The sequence below is a fragment of the Cupressus sempervirens genome, chromosome 2 (assembly GCF_028749045.1).
Source record: "Cupressus sempervirens isolate cs-2001-9-10 chromosome 2, ASM2874904v1, whole genome shotgun sequence".
Lineage (NCBI taxonomy): Eukaryota > Viridiplantae > Streptophyta > Pinopsida > Cupressales > Cupressaceae > Cupressus > Cupressus sempervirens.
The window spans coordinates 20,549,884-20,567,543 of record NC_143119.1 but is presented as its reverse complement, the minus strand read 5'-3'; positions in this window follow the sequence as shown (position 1 = coordinate 20,567,543).

Here is a 17,660-nt window from a genome sequence, read left to right as displayed (position 1 = left end):
ATGCACAAAATCCTTTCAATACTTTAAAAGTTTCCATACATTCAAACTTTATGTTGTTCATACCTTAAGCTCATCACCTATTTCTAGCTTGGACATTTTTTTTCATCTTTAAAACTTAAGGTTGGGACTTGGTGATTACCTATTTGTCTATTTCTTGGTAGCTTCATGATCTTCCTTAGTCTTGGGTGCAATGAAATGAATGAAGTCATCACATCTTCCTTGCTACTTCACTACCTAATTTTCCAACTACCAACTCGACCTTGTGATGCCACATTATCAACTTATCTCTATTTCACCTTAATGTAATCTCTTTTACAATATAGAGTCACAAAATAATGAAATATAATTCATCCCTTTCTCTATGACATCACACTAGTTAAGAACTTTTTTTTCAACATGGTGGAGATGTGGTGTTAACTGTTGATTCAAAACTTTATTTCTCCATCATAACCTCAAAGCTTTATTGCTCTATCACAACCCAAAATTACATTGTTCACAACTAACCCACAATGTGGAAAACATAACTATCATGGCCATTTCAAAACTTTATGCCTACTTAGGTAACTTTCTTACTAACTATAGTGATCTAGTGATTGATAATCATAAAAGGTTACTTAACTTTTATCACAATATCTCACCTTTAAAACCCTATCATGACTTGAATCTCATGAAGGTGCAAAAAATATTTGTCTCTTCATCACAACCTATTTCCCTTGTTCACCTCTTAACACTGCAAAGTAGCAAAAAATTTCCATTTTACACATATTGCTAAGTCTTTGCAATTTATGAATTAACATCCTTCATATGGGCAATTTTGCAAGATCATTATTTTAGCAACTTTGCCAATTGGAAAAAATTGACAACATGTCATATTTTACCCATGCTATGATGCAAACTTTGACTTAGGAGTTGACTATTATCTTCTTGTTGTTTCACATTTAAAAACTATAACTCATAATTTAATCCCACGATGTTGTGAAATATATTTATCTCCACTTCTCCACCCTAGACTTACTTTATCTTTGACTGCCAGAGATGTATCGATGAAATAAATCTTTACCACCATAGTTACACTTTGCAACTTTGAAACTTAAAAAACATCATATAAGACATAAGCCATGGCTATATGAATTTGAAGCTTTTCTCAACTTTGCAACCTTAAAATGATGACTAGTCCTAATGGATGAGATGTAGGGTGAATCTTTCTATTGACCACCTTAAAACATCACTACTATAAAAGTGGTTAGAACACATAATGGAGAGATCTAGTGATCAAAAAGCTTTTGTGACTTCACAGCTTAAAGAGCTTAGGATCACAACCTTATAACATATGAAATAAAATAAAAAACTTAGGGATAGGGACATATATATATAAATTTTTATCACACCTCTATTTATTATTGTTGGAATTAACAATTGGGAAAATTTACTTTTAAGAGGGGGGTGAATCATAAGTAACTAAATTTAACCTTTTCAAATTCCTTTAACTGAAACTATTTACATGCATCTAATTTATCTAATAAAATTGAAAGTATAGATATGCATGAAAGTAGACAACACACAATTTGGTAACCCATAAACCCTCCAAAATGAGAAGGTAAAACTGGGGTGGGGATGACACCCACAAAATATCACTACAGTAATGTGCAACTATTCAAGGTTACAATGTTTGACCACTTTCAATGGTCTACCTTATGGAAGGCCTATCCTATTAAAGTCTTTACACTCTATTAAAAGTGACCTGGTTAAAGGATTTCACTACCTTACTAAAAGTAGGCCTAGTAAAAGGACTTTTGTACATTCACTTGGAATTCCACCCTGTTAAAGGATTTACAAATGGCTTCTAGGACAACCTAAGTCCATAGGATTTCCATATCTAATACAATTGCTATAGAGTATTAGAAAGATTTTGAATTGATATCTTTGAAATCTTCAACTACTACTTCTAGATCCTTGTTCTACTCTTACTGATCTGATCCTTGCTTGATCTAATATGTCACTCTATGAGGTTCTGGTATTTCGTTCTTCAACAACTGGATTCTACACTACTACTTTGTTCTTCACTAAGTCTTTTAAACTCCACTCTAAATTTTGCTATAGTTCACCCATACACTTCTCCCTTCCATACATACAATGGGGTTTCATCCTCCTTTTAAATATTTTGAAGATTTAGGGTTAGGAATGAATCTATGATCAATATTAAATCTTCATTTCGTGCTCAATTCTTGCACTTTTCTTATTGGTTGCATGCCTTCTACATTTTTCTTATTGTCTACATGCTGATTACATAGGTAATACAAGAGATTCAATCTTATCTTCAAGATCCTTCTCAAGTCATCCAATATTGGACCTAAAGATGGTTTACATCTGAGTTAGTGAAGGCATAAACTCATATGTTGATTCTATCTTACTCGACACATACTAGTTGCTGATGCTCGACACATATAGGAAAAACTAGCTCACTTGCTCCTATAGCAATTCTATTTCACTTGACATCTATAGTGACTTGACACCTATACTTTGCTTGATACTTGAGCTTTTCTCAACACCTAAAGATTGCTTGACACCTAAAGTTCGCTCGGCTCCTATTGAATTTTTTGACTTAGTACACATTGTAGCTTGGCTTCTATATTATAGTCGGCATTGTCTTAAGAATTTGTTAAGTGCGTTGATAGTCAAATATCAAAACCAATTTGAGACTAACAATTATTTGCAAAAAAACTCATAAATGATCTTATAAACGATAAGGTGTGAGTAACAATGTAGGCTTTTCCTAGAGAATGACATTATGTTAAGAAACCCTAATCATGAAAACATGTTTTCTTCCTAATTTTCACAAGGAATAAAACATTTAATTTTATTAAAAATTTAGGCCATTACATTATAGTCTCCAAATGATATACAAACCCATTCAAAATAGATAATCTCCCTTTTTGACTTTTATAATTTTAAGTCATGCAAAATAAGCCAACCCCTTAAGAGATAACAATATATATCCTCTTTTTTATAAAATAATAAAAATAATAATATATAGTTCATATTAATCACACATTATATTAAGGAGTAATGTTATATTACTAAGGACATGAAACAAGGATGATGATGTCATCAAAATTTGTAGTTTTCTTCAAATTTCAAACAATTATAGCTTTCACATATGAAGTCTAGTTTTGACAAAACAAACACCATGGAAAACCTCTTGATGAGATATTTAATTCGAAATCAATTTTTGAACACTTTTGGTATGTTTATGTTTTCACCTTTTTGATGACCTTTGTACTTAGTTTGACCAAGATTTGATTGGCCATAACTTTAGAATTTGAACTCTAATTTTTACCATTCAAATTGAATTGGAGTTAGAATTTCAAACAGTTTGTAATGATGTTGATTCTATAAGATTATAAGATTGGGAATTTTTCAAGTTCTCTAGATCCACTTGGATCACTTATAGACTAGGTTTCACCTCCTATTCCTAAACTTTATATTTTCCATAATGATGATGTAATTATAGGTTATCTTGAGATTAGAGATAATTTACCATGGAAAGATCACAAGAAAATGTTTCTTGTAGAACTTAATGATATGGCTTATTTTAGTGATAATGTCAAACCTTCTAGTTGTAAATATATAAAAATAATTAATAGATCTAATGGTGAAAACCACTTTGTGGCAATATTAGATCCAAAAATAGTAAAACAAAAACATGTCTAGGTGTGAAAACCTCTCTACGGAAACTAAATATGGAAGGATTGACACACTTCCTAATTATTTATATTGAGAGAAATTGGTGATACTCATTGAACCAATAATGCTTATTAATGTTGGAATATGATAATATCAACATATCCTTAAGGTGGTTGGATCTTTATCAAATCTAGAAAGAGACAAGTTTCTATAGTTTTTAAGATCTAAAAAAATCAATTTCGTATGGTCATATGCTAATATGTTGGGTTTGGATCCAAATATTATAATGTGCTACTCATCTATATCTCTAATAGTCAAACCAAAAAAAAAGAAAATTTAAAAAGATGCACCCACACATAGAAATTCTAATCAAAGGGTGAGTCCACCATATTAGTATACAAAAAAGTGGACACCCAAAAAAAAATCTTAATAACTCAATAAGGTTATAATTTAAAACCCTAGATTAGGTTTTTAAATTTATTGTTGGAATATTGTGAATAGTTGGGGGGGAGGGGTGAATTAGTTATCCAAGGTCCAATTTTCCAAATCAAACTTTCAAGTAGTAACAAAATCATATCTATATCATGTCATATCATGCATGTATCCATTAGATCATCCAATACTTAAACTTGTAGGTTACTGTCCTAGGTCAAAATAACTTTGCAAAAATGTAAACATGAAACATAACAAAATAAATAACACATTTGACACAAGGATTTTTTATGTGAAAACCCAATTTAGGAAAAACCACTAGTAATATGCTACTAATTCTAACTCTTTTGAAGTAATGCCTTGTTAAAGGCCAACCCTATTAAAGGTTATAATACACACTATTAAATGTGACATAGTTAAAGGATTTAAATCACCCTATTAGGAGTGAGCCTTGTAAAAGTACTTTAGAATATTCCATTAGAATGTCACTTTGTTAAAGGATTTAAAAATGAATTTTAAGTCAACCTTAATCCAAAGGATTTACCTTAACTGATAATATTGTTGGAGAGTAACAATAAGACCTAATCAAATTATAGATCTCTATTTCAGTCCTTTATTCTTGTTGGAATTCATATTCTTCAACTCTGATAACTTGTTCACCCTTCAAGAATTTAACTCCTTAAGACTTCTTGTTCACTATGTTATTTGTAGATTCATCCTCTTATACCACCATATGAAGCAACACCCTAGACCTCTTGTCTTCCTTAGGTTATTTCATATGCCAATAATTGCTTCATGCCTTGTATTCCCTTATAAAGAGGTTACGATCATTTGTCACTTAATCACAATCTTACATTTTAGGGTCAGGTAGGATTCATTGAATCTAACCATCTTTCTATTTTATTCCTCTTCTAGAAACTTCCTTCTTAATCCTTATCAAAGTTACCTCAAAATGGTCTATCTTGAATTTTGTGCCACCAACTCATCAAGCTTATCTTCCACATGCTTTACATAATCTATTGGCACTCAAAATTGAAGCTTTGATTTTGAGTAACATTCTTTGAAACCAAGTCAAATTGAGCCCCTATAAGTGATTTTAAGGCATGTGTACACAACTGTCATTATGAAGCCTATGATGTGTTTTAGTTGTTCCAAATATTTCATTCAACATATGCTTGTGTCTCATGATGAAAAGTCTCTTCTAGCCATTTCCCCCCCCATTCAACTCATTATTGATAACCGATCTGAGAGACCTTCAATAGGTTGTTTTCTTTGTTGTGGGTTAACATGAAATTTGGTTGGTGTTAACATTTTGTGTTAACTTAGTCTCTTCATGGACTAAGTTGGCTCGATTCCTTCATTGGGAGCTAGTTCAGTTTGTTATTCAACCAAGTTGGATCATTTTCCTTCATTGGTTGAGTTGAGGGTTAACATGCACATTTGCAGGAGTTAACATTTTGTGTTAACCATTTTTCTTATTTCGGGGAGTGACTTTTCTTGCTTCTACAAAATCACATGTTGTCATCTTTACCATGCATTTGGGAATGTACCAACCAATAGATTCATTCCATGTGGCAAATCCTTCTATGTTGGGCTTCTATTAATCAAATGATGCTCATATCTTCACATTATTTCTTGGGCCTTTTGCAAATATATGATGGCCATTAGATTTTGAAGCATCTTTGGAATTTTAAAGTGCATCTTAACTATCCATTTGACATAAAGAGATATTGGATCTATGGTTGTGTTTTATTCTTCTATTGAGTAGTTTTCTTGCAACATCTAGGCCATATATTTCAGAATGGAGATCTACGTCAATGGTTCATCTTATTGAGGGAAACTTAGATTTATTCCATGCAGGTAAACTTTTCATTTTCATAGCGAGTTAACATTACATGTTATCCCATCGAACATTTTTTAGTAGGGGTCTTTTTTTATCCCACATGGAGAACTGATACGTGGCACTTGGGGATTGGTGAGAAACAAGGTAAAGTGATAAAATCAAATATTGAAACATCTCTAGCTTATGTGCATTCTAAAGATTTGAATTTTTTGAAATAAGTTTGAAATATAATGTAAAGTTTAGACTTTATTAAAAGGTTAAACACTTTTAACATTTAAATGGTTTTTTCATGGCCCAAAGCCAAAATTTTCAAATACACACCAGAGAGGCAATTTTTATCAGAAATGCATAGTGTAGTATACTATTGGAATTGGGAGGAGATGCACTTTTGAGATCTACCGTTAGAGAATGCATAAGTTTTTAGTGCTAAGAACTACAAGAAGATTTTTAAAATGGGGATGTTTTCAATAAAATGAGAAATTTTCATGATGAAGCATCAAATTCAGTTAGAGAGAAGATGTTGGAGTTTGTTGGCTCCACATTTGGAGTAAAATATTTTTAAGAAGTTTCTTTTTCCTCTAAAGTCATTTTAGTGAGTGTTTTTGCCATTGTTTTAATATCAAATCTAGTATCTTTTTTAGTTGCATTCTCCATGATTTTGAAGATAATTTTAAGCATTGTTTAGCAGCAAGAAAAATGTATAATTTTTAGTTATAGAAAGAAGGTAGAGAGAAGTTCTACATCAACAAATGGAAGTTTTTCAAGTGGACAAATGGTAGCATCAAATCTGATCTAGGATTGCTTCTAGTCTTTATATTCTCTACCCTTTTCTTTCTTTAGGGGTTCTAGTTTTTATTGTGAGACCGTAAGGTTCTAGTTCTAGAGAAAATTTCTCATTGCTGTGGTATTAGTTCATTGGCTCCAATTTCTTGGAGGTTTTTTCACTATTGTGATACCACAAGAATGGTTCCAGTTAGGTCAAAAAAATTTTTATGACTGTGATACCATTTTCTTCAAAATTTCTCTTTGCTATGAATAGTAGTTGTAATTTCTTATAATAAAATAGATTATATAGTCATTCTTTTTGTATATTCCAAGTTTTGGCATATACCATGATGTATTGGTTTCAAGGAGATTAATACAAAGCTTCATTTTCTTAGTTTCATTTGATTCTTGTCTCCTTCCTCTATTATTTGTAATTATTTGTGTTGAAAAACAAAGAGCTTAAACCCATTTTTAATCCCTTAAGGTCGTATGTCTAGATAGGTTTACTATTGGAATAAAGAGCCAAGTAAATGCTTATTTACCTTGACAAGGTTGTAGGTTTCACTAGGAGGATATTACAATAAGTATGAGAATTTTTATGGAGATAGATGTCTATTTACAAGGTGAATGGATAGATCAAATACCTAAATATATGAGTATTGTTAGAATGTGGTGACTGATCAAGGAAGTACTATACATACTCTATGATTCCTTGGTAGGGTTTGAGGCTAGGTTGGGCCCTAAGTAGGGGTTTAGGGGTGGTAAAATACTAAAACCTAAACCCTAAACATGTAATTATTAGTTATAACCTTAAAGTGGTAAAATTACTTGTATAAAAGGGCTTAGGGTTAGGGATTGTTTCATTGTGGGGTGATGTGAAAATTGGTTCTTGTGGTGGTATTGAGCTGTAAGGGATTAGAACTTGTAATTAAGTTATAACCATTGGATCATAATAACATTGAACTTTCTATTTGGTGGACATAGCCCAATGATTGGGTGAACCACATTAAATCTTGGTGTCTCATGTTCTCTTCTGTGTGATCTATTATTTTCTGATATTGTTTATATTTTAATGTAATTGTTATTTTTGTCATGGTTTAGTCCTAACAAGTGGTATTAGAGAGGTTTCTTTTTAGTTAACCTCTACAAGAAATTCTAATGGTTGAGTGGAAGTCTCATAGTTAAGTGGGAGCAATGAAAAATGAGGGTAAGTTGAAGGTTGACAAGTTTAATGGGTAGAACTTCAATTATGGATGATGCAAATGGAAGACTATCTTTATCAAAAGGATTTATGGAAGTCATTACAATGTAAAACCAAGAATCAAAGATCTATGTCAAATGATCATTGGAATCTTTTAGATAGAAAGGCACTTGGAAGTATCTGATTATGCCTAGCACCATTGATGGAATTTAATATTACAAAAGAAAAGATAATAGAAGAGTTGATGCAAACCCTGGCAAAACTTTATGAAAAGCCCTCCACTTCAAACAAGGTATTTCTCATAAAGCATTTATTTAATATGAAAATGATAGAAGGTGAATCTATTGCAGATCATTTAAATGAGTTTAATAATATTACTATTTAGTTATCTTTTGTGGCTATCAATTTTGATAAATAAACTAGGGCTCTCTTGATTTTGTGATCTTTGCCTAAAATATGGAATGGCTTGGTACTGGCTATGAGTAATTTTGTTCCTGGATCTAGTACCCTAAAATATGATGATGTGATTAGTGTTATTTTGAGTGAGGAAAATCATAGGTAAATCTTAGGTGGATTAACATTAGGAAGTGCTTTGAATGTAAAAAGTTGAGGCAAAATGACAGAGAGGAAGTAATTCTAGAAATCATGGGAAATCAAGAGAAAAGTCAAAGTGGAGAAGGACTGCTAGTACTATGGGAAACTAGGGCATCAAAAGAAAGATTATTGGACTCAAAAGAAAAATAATAGAGATAAACCAGATGGAGAAAATAGGTAAATATGGTAAGTAATAAATCCAAAAAGGATACTTTGCTCCTAGCTTTAGAAAGTGTTGATGATTCATGGGTTTTAGATTCTAGTGCTTCATTTCATGCTACACCTCATAAAATTTATTTCATTGATTATGTTCAAGGGGATTTTGGACCTATTTATTTAGGGGATAATGAATCTTGTTAGATTCTTAGAAAGGAAAAACTTAAGATTAAGTTGTAGAATGGGAATCATTAGATACTACATGAGGTAAGACATGTTCCAAGGTTGAGTAGGAATTTAATTTCAATAGGGCAACTCAATGATGACGGTTGTGTAGTTAATTTTGATGATAAAAATTGGAAGTTTTCAAAAGGTTTCCTTGTAGTAGAAAAATGTGTGAAAGTAGGAACCTTATATCTTTGTATAGGTCATATTGTTCCTTCTACTTTAATTGTTTTAGAGAAAAATGAATGTTCAAGAATAGTTGTTGTAGTTGAGTAGGGAGAACAAATAGCTACTATAGATTCAGATACAATGTTGTGATACAAAAGACTTGGGTACATGAGTGAGAAAGGTATGAAAGTAATTCATTCAAATAAAGTTTTACTAGGTCCTAAATGTGTTAATATGGATTTTTGTGAAAGTTGTGTGTATGGGAAAAAAAAGAGTGAGTTTTGTGAAGACTAGTACTAGGGAGGAAAATAAAAGGGAGAAATTAGACCTTGTGCATATTATTGTATGGGGACCAGCTCAAGTATCTTCCCTTGGCGGCTCTCATTATTATGTTACATTAATTGCTGATGCAACTAGAAAAGTTTGAGTTTAATTCCTTAGATATAAGTCTAATGTATTTCAAACTTGTAAGAAATGAAAATGTTTGGTTGAAAATGAGACTGGTAAGAAATTAAAATGTCTCATATCTAATAATGGTGGTGAGTATTGCAGTCATGAATTTAAAGATTATTGCTCCACTAATGGTATTTGTGGATAGAAAACTATTCCAAGGACTCCACAGGAAAATGGAGTTGTTGAATGCATGAGCAAGACTATAATAGAGCATCCAAGGAGCATGAGGTTGCATGTTGGGTTTCCCTTACACATGTGGGAAGAGGCTATCAATACTACTATATATTTGATTAATATAGGTCCCTCTACTCATTTGGGTTGTGGTATTCCAAATGAAACATGAATTGGTAAGAAGGTGTGTTACTCTTTTCTCAAAACTTTTGGTTGTGAAGCATTTGCTCACATAGATTCTAAAAATAGAACCAAGGTAGAAGCTAAGTCAAAGAAATGTGTGTTTTTTGTATATGGCATTAATGAATTTGGTTATAGACTTTGAGATTTTGGAAATCATAAAATTGCAAGAAGTAGGGATGTCATAGTTAATGAGAAAGTGTTGTACAAAGATTTGTTGCAGCAACATGAGAAGAAAGAAAATGATTATGTAGTGTTGGATGATACTCCAAAAAATAATGTTCCAACCATTCCTCATGATGTGCAACAACCAAAACAACAAATATCACACACACTAGTGAATGTTAGATGATAAAAAAGGCTAATTAGACCTCCAAAAATATTTTCTTCCTCTTTGTATTCTATTTTACAAACAAATGTTGGTGAACCTGAATGCTATGATGAATGTAGGTGGATACTAAGATTAAAGACTCTATGTTGAACAATAAGACATGGGATTTATGCAAGTTTCTTGTTGGTAAAAAGGCTTTATATAATAAGTGCTTTTATAGGTTTAAAAAAGAGAATGGAGGTAAGAAAAGATTTAAAGCTAGGTTAGTGGTAAAAGGATTTGCATATAAAAAAGGCATTGATTTTGATGAGATATTCTCTCCTAGTGTTAAAATGACTTCTATCTATACTATTTTAAGTATTATGGCTATTGAAGATTTGCATTTAGAGAAGCTCGATGTTAAAAGAATATTCCTTCATGGTGATTTGGATGAAGAGATATATATGGCACAACTATAGGGATTTGAGATCAAAGGTTAAGAAGAAATTAGTGTGCAAATTGAAGAAAAGTTTATATGGCTTGAAGCAAGCACCTTGGCAATGGTATCTGAATGATCTGATTAGGATCTAGGACCATTACAAAGGAATGATAATTTATTACATAGAATTAATTTAAAACTTTTAACAAATCAAATTAATGTAAATGAAATAAGAGAACAACAAGATTAAGCTGATAAAAGAGAAAATGAGAGAAAGAAGATGCAAACAATTTGATCTCAGAGTTCATCCGTATGGACTACATCTTCGGCTCCGGCTCCAATAGGGGGACCGATCCAATTATCTCCAAAAATTAGGTAAAAATGTTTACAAAGTCATTCCTTTGAAGTACAACAACATCATGCTATTTCAAAGTACAGGAATAAACACTTCAAAAATCTCCCTTACTCTCAACACTTTGATGTTCTCTCCTTTTTTTGAATGCCCATAAGAGTCTCCTAAACCCCCTTTTTATACATGAAATTAGCCAAAATAAGGCTATAACAAAATGATATAATATTAGACCCTTCAATTAATTCCTCCCTTCAAATTAACCTTTAGCCATTTTTAACAGATTTGGCTTATGTCAATTTTGGGGTAAGAAAATAACAAATAACCTTAATTTGCTAAGGTTGGCGGGTTTATGGTCAAAGGTTAAATAAAAACTCATGCATCATAATCTTCAAGTGGTTAAATAGCACAATAGAAAAAGCCATTTTGGGGTGACTGTCGGTTGGGGGTTCCAATCCCGTTGGCGGCCTCCTTTGTTTAAAATTGGCGCTAGCCAATGTTTAAAACAAAGTTGCCGCCCATTAGTTTTGAAATCAATGCTTGGTGCAATGGTTGAGGCATCAATTTTGAAGGTAAATGGTCATGAGTTCAAATTCGACCATGAACTCTTTTTTTCCTATTTTCCCACTTTGTTGACATCATGATGACATCAACTATATTCATCTCTTACCTTGAACTTCAAAATGGCACAACTTCCACGTACGGGCTCCATTTTTGATGAAACAAACACCGTCAGAAAGCTCTCGATGAACTCTTTATTTTGAAATTCATTGTTGACCACTTTGGAGATGATTATTTTTTCACCTTTTTGATGACCTTCGTTCTTAGTTTGACCAACTTTTGACTGACCATAACTTTTGCATATGGACTTCATTTTTGTCCGTTCAAATTGCATTGGGTCCAAAATTTCAAGGAGTTTAATCTGATGCTAATTGTTGGAGTTTTGGAGATCTTTAAATTTTGACAAAAATATACCCTCAGATCAAGCCTCCCCATTGAGAAGCTTTCAAACCACCAAAAGTTTGGATTACTCAGAAAGCGAGGGTATTTTTCCCTCAGTTTACTAATCTCCATCCATTTTTCCTTGCTTGGATGCATTCCCTTCAATCCCACTCGAAGGTATTCAACTGGTCCTCTTCATGAAGTTCTGACATTCTTGTCTAGGATAACATCTTCTAGCAATTCTGACATATACTCTGGTGAAAGATCATCAACTGATGGAACCTGAACACTGATATCTTCATCCAAGATCATTGGAGGTTCATATAACTTCAGATTCTCAACATTGACAACTGAGTAAATTTGCATGTATGGAGGAAGATTAAGGCAAAAAGCATTAGTACCGATCTTTTCCAAGATTTCAAAAGGACCATACCTGATAGCTTTGAGCTTCCTTCCTTCACCTTGCATTGTTTCCTTGCTGATATGTAACCAAACTCTGTCACCAACTTGGAATTGGTGATCAATGTGATGCTTATCATGGCGAGCCTTGTATTTTGCTTGGCTCTGCTCTAATTGTGCTTCTACTACCTGATGGATTGCTTGGACCTTTTGGATGAACTTTAAAGCCTTTTCTGCATCATGGCGTCCATCTACAACATCATCCTTCCCAAAAGCAAAATCCATTGGTGTCTTAGGCAAGTAACCGAAGCAAGTCTCAAAAGGAGACCTCTTTGTAGAAGAGTGTGTCGCATGGTTGTAAGCATGTTGCACATAATGAAGACTTTCATCCCACAACTTAGGATGTTTGCTGTAGTAGCCTCTAAGTAGATGCACAATTGTCTTGTTCACTACCTCTGTCTGTCCGTCGATCTGCGGATGGAAGGTTGTACTCTTATTCAGCTTGGTGTCCATGAGTCCCCATAAAGATGACCAAAATTCCCCTAAGAATCGAGAATATCGATCTGATACAATAGAAGTGGGTAACCTAAAATGAACCCATATATTTTGAAAGTACAAATGAGTAGTTAGTTAGGCAATAACTTTCTTTTTACAAGGCATTAAAATACACATTTTGCTGAACCGATCAACTACTACATACAAATAATCATGACCCTTCCTAGAAATAGGTAAACCTCCCACAAAGTCCATAGATACACTTTCCCATGGATGGGATGGTACAGGTAATGGTGTGTACAAACCTAATTTCCTATTACTTGGTTTACTGGTTGTACACATTACACATCCTTTTATATATTTGGTGATAGTTTCCTACATACGAGGCCAGTAACAATATTTCTACAATTGAGCTAATGTCTTACTTACCCCAAAATGTCCTGCAATCAACGAGGTGTGTGCTTCATAGATTACATATGCTTTTTCATTTCTAGGAATACATAATTTTCCCAAGTGGTACAACAAATTATCCTACACATAGTAATATTTCTCTTCTACATGTTTACCCTGGATTAAAGCTGCATAGATATCCTTAAAGTTCTCATCTTTAGCATATTGTTCCTGAAAACTTTCATGAACCATAGAACTATTTTGAAGGATTATCAAAGCATTTTGAATAGGAGGCCTAGAGAGCATATTTGCTACTTTGTTATGGGAACCCTTCTTATACTTAATTACCAAATGAAACTGTTGCAGAAAACCCATCCACCTAAAGTGCCTACTTTGTTGCAACTTAGATTGTGATCACAAATATTGTAGTGGTTGGTGATCAATGCGGATTATAGTTTCCTTTCCCATTAAGTAGTGCTTCCATTTTTTAACGCTCTAAACTAAAGCATAAATTTATTTATCATATGTAGGATAGTTACTTACTGCTCCTAAAAAGTTTCAGAGTGGTAGCAGACTGGTTTACCTCCTTGCATGAGTACAACTCCCATGGCAAACCCGCTTGCATCTGTCTCAATCCCAAATGGTTGATGTAAATCAGGTAGAGCTAGAACTGGTGCAGTGCTCAACTTTTCCTTCAAAGTGTTGAAAGCCTTCTATTGCAGACCTCCCCACTAAAAAGTTGCATTGGTACTGGTTAATGCATGCAACGGTGATGCAATGAAAGAGAAATTTGCAATGAACTTCCTCCAGTACTGAACTGCACCTAAGAAACTCCTAATTTCTATAACTGTACTTGGCTTAGGCCATTTTAAAATACATTCGACCTTCATAGGGTCTACTTTTAGTTGACCATTCCCTAAAACATAGCCTAAGTACACTAAGGGTGTCTTTGCAAATTTGCATTTTGACATCTTTACATATAGTTTTTCTTTTCTCAGTATTTCAAATACTTTCTTTACATGAATTACATGATCATCCTAAGACTTACTAAATACAAGAATATCATCTAAATAGACTATGACCAAATCATCAATAAAGGGATGAAAGACATCATTTATGACTCTCATGAATGTAGCTGGTGCATTACAAAGCCCAAATGGCATGACCAACCACTCAAAAAGTCCTTGTTTTGTCTTAAAAGCAGTTTTCCAAATATCACTTTCTACAATTCTTATTTGATGATATCCACTATGTAAGTCTAGCTTAGTGAAATAAATTGCATGTTTCAACTGATCAAGTAAATCATCAATTCTAGGAAGAGGGTACCTATTCTTTACCGTTATCTTGTTCAGAGCCTTGTAGTCAATACACATTCTCCAAGTCCCATCTTTCTTTGGAACCAACACAATAGGAGAACCACAAGGAGAAGTACTAGGCTAGATAACTCCTTTCTCGACCAACTCTTGAACTTTCTTCTTGATTTCTTCATTCTGTAACACTGATAAGTGGTACATGCCAATATTAGGAAGTGGTGCATCTTGCTGCAATTGGATCTCATGTTGTATCTCTCTCTTAGGAGGCAATCCTTTCGGTTCTTGAAACAAGTCATCATAAGTGGAAACAACTTTGACTATTTCAGCCTTATGTTTTGGATCACATCCCTTAAATGCCTCAGATGTTTCATCTTCTTTGGCTTTTACAAGCATCAACACAAAATTCTTACTAGAGTTGACTAACCTTTTCATTTGACCATCATTGACTAATGCCAGATTAGTCTTAACCTTATGTGCACGTACAATGTATTCAATCTTGTCTTTAAACAAATGATATTTATTTTCCCCCCTATAAAAGATAGCTTGATGATCAAACAAATAGGGACTCCCAAGTACAAGACCACATATATCTAAAGGGACTACATCAACTTCTACCTCATCTACAAAGTTTGCAGTGATAGAAAATCTTAACTTGCATTGTTTAGTTACCTGTAACTGTGCATCATTGCAAACCCATCCAAGAGGGTATGGTTTTGGATGAGGTGTTGTAGTCAAGTTAAGATTTTTTAAAACTTCCTCAGATATCAAATTAACTTGGGAACCTGTATTGAATAATGTATCAACCTTATTATGCTTGATAACAACTCAAATGTGAAATAATTCATTCCTTTGCTTATCATTCTTAGGAGAAGATTCTTTACTTTTACTTGCACTTATGCTAGAAGAACTTGGAGCTGATGAAAGAGATATACCTTTTTCTTTACCTTGAATCCCGGTAACAACAATATTTGTCTCATCTCTAGAGTTAGATCCAAGATCTTGTGTAATTACAATAGCAATTTTCTATTTACCTTTGTTTCCACCATATCGCTTTGGCCTCTTTTCAGGATGTAACTTCCAGCACTTAGAATCATCATGCCCTTCTTTCTTGCAATGTGAGCATGTGGGTTTCTCACTTTCTTTCTTTAATGTTGCTATCTTTTTACCCTTTCCTTTTCCTTTGGACTTTTCCTTAGACTTAGATGGCTTTTTATCAGACTTATCAATGATAGTACCCTTACCCCTTGATTCTAAATGTGTTGCTTGGACACATGCTTCACCCAAATTACAAGGATTCAGGATGAGAATAGAATGCCTTAGGTAAGAATGAAGACCACCTATATACTTGAGTAAGGTGTCCTGGGTATAAAATGGGACATTTAATGAAATAGCCTTTTTGCAAAATTCATGGGTGTAATCTTGGATAGACTGACCTTTCCCTTGCCTAAAATGTTGCCAGTTCATCATTAACTACTACATATGGCCTAGGGGGTAGAATTCCTTTTTTAAAGCAGTAACAAATTCTGACTAAGACAAACTAAATTTACCATGTTGTGAAGTTTCATCCCAAGACCTACTCATCTACAAGGTTTTGAACTCTACAGTAGACTTCTACTTGCTGAATCCAGTCATCTAGTTTCTCGACAGTTAACTCCACACAATATTTTGGCAAGTCAAATTTTACATCCAACTTAATTTGAGGCTTATGTCCTCCTTTGAAAATATTAGAAGACTCAGAATGGGTAGAAGAAGAAGAAGAGGGGGAAGAAGAAGAAGAGGGAGAAGAAGGAGAAGAAGGAGGTGTCTTTGGTGGATCACGATCATCACCTTTCTTTTTTCCCTTTGTCCTTTCAAGTTGCACGTCTTTGCATCTTCTCTTCTCTTTCTCATACCAAAACTTCTACCATTGTCTGCAAATTCTGAAGAGTCTTCTGAATACTCTTATCTTGAAAAGCTTTTCCACCTTCGTCTGCCATTTGTGATGATGGTTTAGTCCTTTGTTTTCCAATCTCAGGATTGTATTCCTCAAGCTTTCCTTCGCCTTTCTCAATCCTAGATCTTGTTAGCATTCAAATCTACAATACTAGTCCAACAAAGGCTCTAATACCAAATTTGATATAATTAGGATCTAGGACTATTACAGAGGAATGCTAATTTATTACATAGAATTAATTTAAAACTTTTAACGAATCAAGTTAACGTAAATGAAATAAGAGAACAACAAGATTAAGCTGATAAAAGAGACAATGAGAGAAAAAAGACACAAACAATTTGATCTTAGAGTTCATCCATATGGACTACGTCTCTGGGTCTGGCTCCAATAGGGGGACTGATTCGATTATCTCCAAAAATTAGGTACAAATGTTTACAAAGTCATTCCTTTGAAGTAAAACAACATCACATTGTTTCAAAGTACAAGAATAAACACTTCAAAAATGTCCCTTACTCTCAGTACTTCGACATTCTCTCCTTTTTCTGAATGCCCGTAAGAGTCTCCTAAACCCCCTTTTAATACATGAAATTAGCCAAAATAAGGCTATAAAAAAATGATATAATATTAGACCCTTCAATTAATTCCTCCCTTCGAATTAACCTTTAGCCATTTTTAACAGATTTGGCTCATGTCAATTTTGGGGTAAGAAAATAACAAATAACTTTAATTTGCTAAGGTTGGCGGGTTTATGGTCAAAGCTTAAATAAAAACTCGTGCATCATAATATTCAAGTGTTTAAATAGTGCAATGTAAAAAGCCATTTTGGGGCGACCGCCAGTCAGGGGTTCCAACCCCTTCGGCGGCCTCCTTTGTTTAAAATTAGTGCTAGCCAATGTTTAAAACAAAGTTGCCGCCCATTGGTTTTGAAATCAATGCTTGGTGCAACGGTTGAGGCATCAATTTTGAAGGTAAATGGTCACAAGTTCAAATCTGACCATGAACTCTTTTTTTCCTATTTTCCCACTTTGCTGATGTCATGATGACATCAACTATATTCATCTCTTACCTTGAACTTCAAAATGGCATAACTTCCACGTACGGGCTCCATTTTTGATGAAACAAACACTATCAAAAAGCTCTCGACAAGCTCTTTATTTTGAAATCCATTCTTGACCACTTTGGAGATGATTATATTTTTACCTTTTTGATGACCTTCAT